Here is a 6,498-nt window from a genome sequence, read left to right as displayed (position 1 = left end):
CCAAAAAGTCACTTTGCCCTCCAAAAAGCTAAAAAGAAAATGTATCTTCCTGGAGAATAAGAATTGTCTTCTTGTTTTGTATGCCCAGAACTTAAAACAGTGTTTTGCACAAAGTAAGCACTCGACAAAATTTCTTCATTCATTCATTCAGTGGCCTTTCCTGCTCTGCATATATGGTCCTATGATGCAGACTTCCATGCCTAGCAAAAACCAGCTAAGAATAAGATGGGTAGGCATTAAACCTAACAAAAATTAACAAGGACAAAAACTACATTCTTTAAACCTATGAAAAGTCTAACTGATGTTTATATATATATATACACACACACACACATATGGCGATGTGTGTATACACATACATGCTTACTCAACAGATGTGTGCCACACACACATATATATATAATGTATACACACGTGTTCCTATTCTTAGTCCCCACATCAATCATCTCTGAAACGTAATTTTTAAATTTTTAAAAAGGTCTCAAAATTAGAGTGCTTTCAATGTCATTTCCACAAGTTTAAAGAATGGTTTTTCACTTTACTAATTTTTATCAGGTTCACTGCCTCTCCCTCCTATTCTTAGCTGACTTCTAGGAGGCACGGAGGTCTGCATCATACATAGGTTTTCAAGCAGGAAAGTGCTTGGAGGCCATTGAACCAATACACAACGTACACATACACACTTATACAGAATAGGTGTGCAGGTAGTTTAATGGAACTAGCCATTCTACTTAACTGATCACCCAAAATTGGGACGGATGTAAAAGTGTCATGGGAAAGGAGGTCAGGCTCTTGCCTGCGAGCTGCAAGGGGATCCCAGTGGATGCTGGGAATTGTAGTCTCCAGAGCGCCAGGAATGCCACAGCCTGGGAAGAGCCTGACTACCCTCCCCGAAAGCCTCCAGGCCCTCCAGCTGGTGGGAGCAGCACTTCCTGAAAGGGTTCAGACACAGAAGCAGCAGCGGCAGAGGCAGCAACAGCAGCAGCTGCTGCCCCGGGAAGCTCTCTCCTCTTTGGGCCACTCCAGGCCCAGGCTGTGGAGGCTAGGGCCAGAGGCATTCTGACACCCTGGATCCTTGGGAGTAAGTTATTCTAACCCTTTCTCTTAAGTCGGCAGCACCGGCCAGGGTTGGGGGGTAGAGGGGACGAGGACACTGGGAGTGTTGGCGGGCTCTGGGGATGCAGCCTTAGTTTCTCCCCTGGGCTTCTGTGCACGCCCTCTGCATGCAGCAGGACTTGGTGGGGACGGTCGCCCCGAGCCAGCTCCCTGGTGAAGCGGGGGAGGGAGGAGGGCATTATCAGCATCCTGGGGTGGGGATGAGGGGGAGCTGGAGCCAGCTGCTGGCACTGGGTTGGTCAGGATGGCCCATCCCCCTGCTCTAGCTCCCGCCCTGGAGGGGACTTAGCAGGAGAGCCCCAGCCTTGCAGCTGCATCTTTCCTCCCTGATCCGCAGAGGAGGGTGCCTTCTGCTGCTGGCTTGGGAGGAGGGGGGTGTTTGCCATGCAAGGACTGGCTCATCCTGGGTACCTGGCTTAGGCTCTGGGTGGCCCCCTTGGCAACAGGCAAAAATGGTGCCCATTATGTTAATAATTGTAGGATTATCTCTTCGTGTTGTTGGAAGGGAAGCACCATGTCTGATAACCATCTTTCTAAAATGCCATCTTCCTTGATGGAATACCCAACCAATATATCTGGTATCCTAACAATAATAACTCTAACAATAGTCATTTCACCTTAAAGTACCCTTAATCTAGGGATCTCAGGGTGCTTTACAAGCTTTTAATCTCACAGAACCTGCTTGAGCTAAGTATTATTTACTAAAGTACTAAAAAGAGCCCTGGCTTCACTGGTCGTTGACACACTCCCTTCACAAAGTAGCACAGATCACCTCAGCTTAGTTGTGTGGTTGTAAATTCCAACGTCCTACTGAATTCTGGAGATGAGTGGAGTCCAAGAACCTGAGTTCAAATCCCACTGATGCTGATACTTCCTGTGTGATCTTTGGCAAATCACTCAACCATTCTGTTTCTGTATTCTTCATCTATAAAATGAAGGTGATGGACTGAATGATCTCTGAGATTTCCTCCAGTGTTAGGTCTTTGAGGTTATCAGTTGACTGCCTGTGTGACCTTTGCCAGCCATTGCCCATCCCTGGGCCTTAGTTGGCTTAATTGTATTATGAGGTGGGTGGACTAGCTGGCTTCTGAAAGCCTTTCTAGGTCTAGAGCTAAGGTCCTACGAACTTTGGTTGACAGACCAAGAAAACAAAATCCTCACTGGCTTCTACTTGAAACCTTTTCAACTTAACCGAAGTGAAAACTTCCTTTTTCCAGACCCTGACTTTACTAGCCTTCCACTTTTGTGGCCGGGGTCACCATGATAAGCATCACTGGAGGTAGCATTTGCAGTGGACAGAAGGCACCGGACTCTAGGGGGCCCGCACTCCTCAGGTGGCTCAGTTCATGAATGGCTTCTTTGGAGCTCTGAATAAGCCATTCACCAGAAAAGTGGCTAAATTCACAAATCTATTAATGATATAAAACGGAGTGATCATTTTTGCCTGGTAAAAATTTAGATTTTCAATTGCTGTTCAGTTATGTCCAGCTCTTCATGACCCCATTGGGGGCTTTCTTGGCAAGGATACTGAAGTGGTTTGCCATTTTCTTCTCCATCTCATTATATAGATAAGAAACTGAGGCAAACAGGGTTGAGTGACTTGCCCAGGGTCACCCAACTGATAAGCCAAGTCTGGCATTCTATGCACTATGGTGCCACCTAGCTGCCCAGTTTTCAGTTGTAAGCCCCTTTAAGCAATGAGCCAAAGCATGGCTTATATCAAGGGAAATCGAGGAACCAATTAACAATTATTTATTAAACACCTACTGTGTGCCAGGCACTGAGGACATAGAGATAAAAATTAAACAGTCAGGAACCAATTAGCAATCATTTATTAAACACCTACTCTGTGCCAGGCACTGAGGACACAGAGATAAAAATTAAGCAATCTCCTTCCTCAATGAGCCAGGAAGACCTGGGTTCAAGTCCTGCCACTGACACATACTAGCTTCATGCTCCTGCCTTCCCTCTGTCCACTGTCTCTACTTTATCTTCTCAATAACTTGTCTGTGCTCAGTTGTTTTTATGTTGTCTTTTCCATTGGAGAGCAGGGACTATCTCTTGCCTTTCTGTCCCCAGCATTTAGTACAATGCTTAGCACATAGTAGGTACTTCATAAATGAATATTGACTGACTAGCTGCGTGATCCAGGATAAGTAATTTAACTTCTCGGTGCTCTAGGCTACTGGGGTCAAACAAATAGAAAGTGGGTGGAAGGGCATTGATCTTCACATAAGAATCCCACAGACAGGACCCACCTTGACTTAGTTTTCAATTGTAATTTTATCTGTGTTTTATTGTATTTTTGTTTATTTTGTTAAACATTTCCCAGTTACATTTTAATCCAGTTGGGCTGCACTCAGTGGTGTTTTAATCTGGTTGGGCTGCCCAGGAGCATATTGGTCCAAATCCAGCCCTGGGTTGCATGTCTCACACCTCTGCTCTAGGCTGCTCCCCAAGGTGCTGATCTGCATTAGTGCAAAGAGCTCTTGGTACCAATGAAATTATGGGTCTAGTCCCTGTACCCTTTGCACTGGGTAACAATCACTGCTACATCAATTAATTCATAGTTGACGCCTAATAAATGCTTGATGAGTGAACAATCAGCCTGCTCTGTGACCCCGAACAAGGCAGCTCCCCTTTCTGAGCCTCAGTTTCCTCTTCTGTTAAGTGAGGGATATCCTTTTATTATTTCTGCACTCTTCAGGTTTTGATGACCCCTTCCCTCACTGTTCTGGGCATTGACATGGTGCAGTGGATAGAGCTATGGGCCTGGAGGCAGGAAAACTCATCTTCCTGAGTTCAAATCTGGCCTCAGGGAGTCATTAGCTGTGCAAGTCCCCATGACCCTGGGCAAGTCACTTAACCCTGTTTGCCTCAGTTTCCTCTTCTGTAAAATAAGCTGGAGAAGGAAATGGCAGACTCCTCCAGTATCTTTGCCAAGAAAACCCCAAATGGGGTCACAAAGAGTTAGACACGACTGAAAACCCACTGGATTGAACCCTCACTTTTACTGTATGTTCTCACTTTTTACTTCAGTGAGAAAATTGAGACCATCCACCATGGAATTTCCCCTTCCCTGCCTAAGATCTTTCTATTTCCTAAAGGCCTGAGCATGTGAGGTGGCTGGTGAAAATGTTTTTATCCCCATTTTGTTGTTGTTCAGCCATTTCAGTTGTATATGACTCTTCTTGACCCCATTTGGGATTTTCTTGGCAAAGATATTGGAGTGGTTTGTCATTTCCTTCTCCAGCTCATTTTACAGAGGAAGAAACTAAGGCAAACAGGGTTAAGTAACTTGCCCAGGGTCACAGAGCTAGTAAGTATCTGAGTTTGGATTTGAACTCTGAGATGAGACTTCCTTACTCCAGGCCTGGAATTCTACTGCTCAGTCCCCATTTTACAGATAAGGGAAATGTAGCCTCCAAGTGTAACTTGTACAAGGTTATAATAGAAGAGCTTGGATACATTCTAGTCCTCTTATTCTGAATTCCTTTGCTGGGGTCAGGTTTCATTCATTGTCCTACCCTACTTAAAAATAATTACCTTTGTTAGTAAGAACACCGCTTTATTGAATCTGTAAGAATTGTCGGTGCACTGGATGTCTGTTTCTTTGAATCAATCAAAACCTTTGATTTGTGTGTAACTTTGGCTAGCCCTGGAGAAATTGTATTAAAAAACCTGATAGAGATCCCTGCTAAACTGCTAAACAGGGAGGAGTGAGGTCATATTGAACTGAGTCAAAAACTGGCAGCCCCAAGGGCCACCAAGGAAAGGAGGAAGAGAAGGTGGGGCTGAGTTACTCTGGAGAAGGGAGATAATGAGGCCGACTATTGGCCCTACTGGCATCTCTAAGCAGAAGGCTCCTGCTGATAACCCCTGCCTGATAGCACCACCTACTCTAGGGCTAAGGGAAGTTCTAACGGAAAGGTCTGTTTTTGTCCCAACTTCCTCTCCCAGTGCCTGCCTATCCACAGACACTAATAGAACCTGCTGTTTTGTTATTTTCAGGAACCCTAATCTTGCCCAGCCACAAAGAAGCTAGATATAGAGATAGATGTAAATCTAAGTTATGCATCTGTCCCAGTTATGGGTAGGAGATGTGTTCTTAACCAAACAGGACACAGAGACAAGGCTAAAAGATAAAATAGATGACTGGTTACATGAAAGTGAAAAACTTCTCCAGGGACAAACTTCTCTGACAAGAGTTTGGTATGCAAGATATATGAGCAGTTATTACATCCATACACATCCATACATCTGTGTACATGGATGTGTGTATATAATTGTATATGTATGTGTCAGACATACATGTGCATGTATGTCTATATACATATATAAAAATAATAGTCATTCCCCAATAGGTAAGTGGCCAAAGGATGTGAACAATTCTCCAAAGAAGAATTGCAAAATTTTATAATCACTTGAAAGAGTTCTCCAAGTTACTAATAATAAGAGAAATGTCAATCAAAATGATACTGAACTTTTATCTCACAACTCAATAGCAAAGATAACAAAAATGGCAACTGCTTATGTTGGAGAGGTTGATACATTATTGGTAGAACTGTGAAATGGTACTACCATTTTGGAATTATGCCAATGAAGTGCCTAAAATGTCCATACCTTTGAACCAGACTCCATTACTGTAGTAACTTAATGGAGATGTTTGTTCCCCAAGAAGGTCGTCGAAAATAGAAACGTCCCCATATCCCATACACTGAAATATTTATAACGGAATGTTTTGTGATAGCAAAGAATTGGAAACAAAGTCGATGCCCATCGATTGGGAAATGGATAAACAAATTGTGGTACATGGATGTGATGGGAATATTATTATGCTGTAAGACATTGTGTTGCTGTGTTTGTCCTTCATTTTGAAGAGGACCGTGACATCAGGGACATGATGGCGTGACTTGCAGTTGACTTGGATTTGAGGGAGGGAGGTCTGTGCAAGGTCACCAGCCTCACTTTCTCCTCCAGAGCCATCTGGATCTAGTGACCAGATATTCATCAGGATGACTGGAGATGGCCCAGGATGCAATGGGAGACCCTGACCCTTTTAGGCTAAGGTCTTTTCAAGGTCTCACTTTGAGTGAGGTAATGCCTATTCAATGAATAGGCTTAAGAATTGAGTCAAGGGATGACCCCTTTAATTAGAAAAAAGAGGAAAAAAATCAGACTGGGAGGGGAAGATCCTCAGGGTGGCTGGCCAAAAGAGAAACTTACTATTGATATTCACTTTGTGGCCAGAGGGTCCAAAAGATAGCCATTAAGTGGGGCTTAGGCAGGGACCTATTGTGTTCCCATCTGTGAGCTTCAGAGTGAAATGGGAGGGAAGAGGAAGGAAGGAAGGAAGGAAGGAAGGAAGGAAGGAAGGAAGGA

At 44.1% G+C, this 6,498-nt stretch overlaps 1 protein-coding gene across 1 annotated transcript in view; it reads left to right on the top strand.

The window, feature by feature from the left end:
- Positions 1-913: 913 nt before the first annotated feature.
- The window catches only part of CLDN12 (claudin 12), a 17,659-nt gene continuing 12,074 nt past the window's right edge, over positions 914-6,498 (top strand). Inside the window, exon 1 of the mRNA XM_069086185.1 lies at positions 914-1,081. The gene's annotated coding sequence lies outside the window, so the exon portion shown is untranslated. The remainder of the gene's footprint in view (positions 1,082-6,498) is intronic.

The sequence above is a fragment of the Petaurus breviceps genome, unplaced genomic scaffold, assembly GCF_028583685.1.
Source record: "Petaurus breviceps papuanus isolate PSGF00001 unplaced genomic scaffold, PetGlider_PUasm1.0 178, whole genome shotgun sequence".
In the NCBI taxonomy this organism is placed as follows: Eukaryota; Metazoa; Chordata; class Mammalia; order Diprotodontia; family Petauridae; genus Petaurus; species Petaurus breviceps.
Note: the sequence above shows the minus strand (reverse complement) of the source record. Positions and strands in the feature narration are given on the sequence as shown.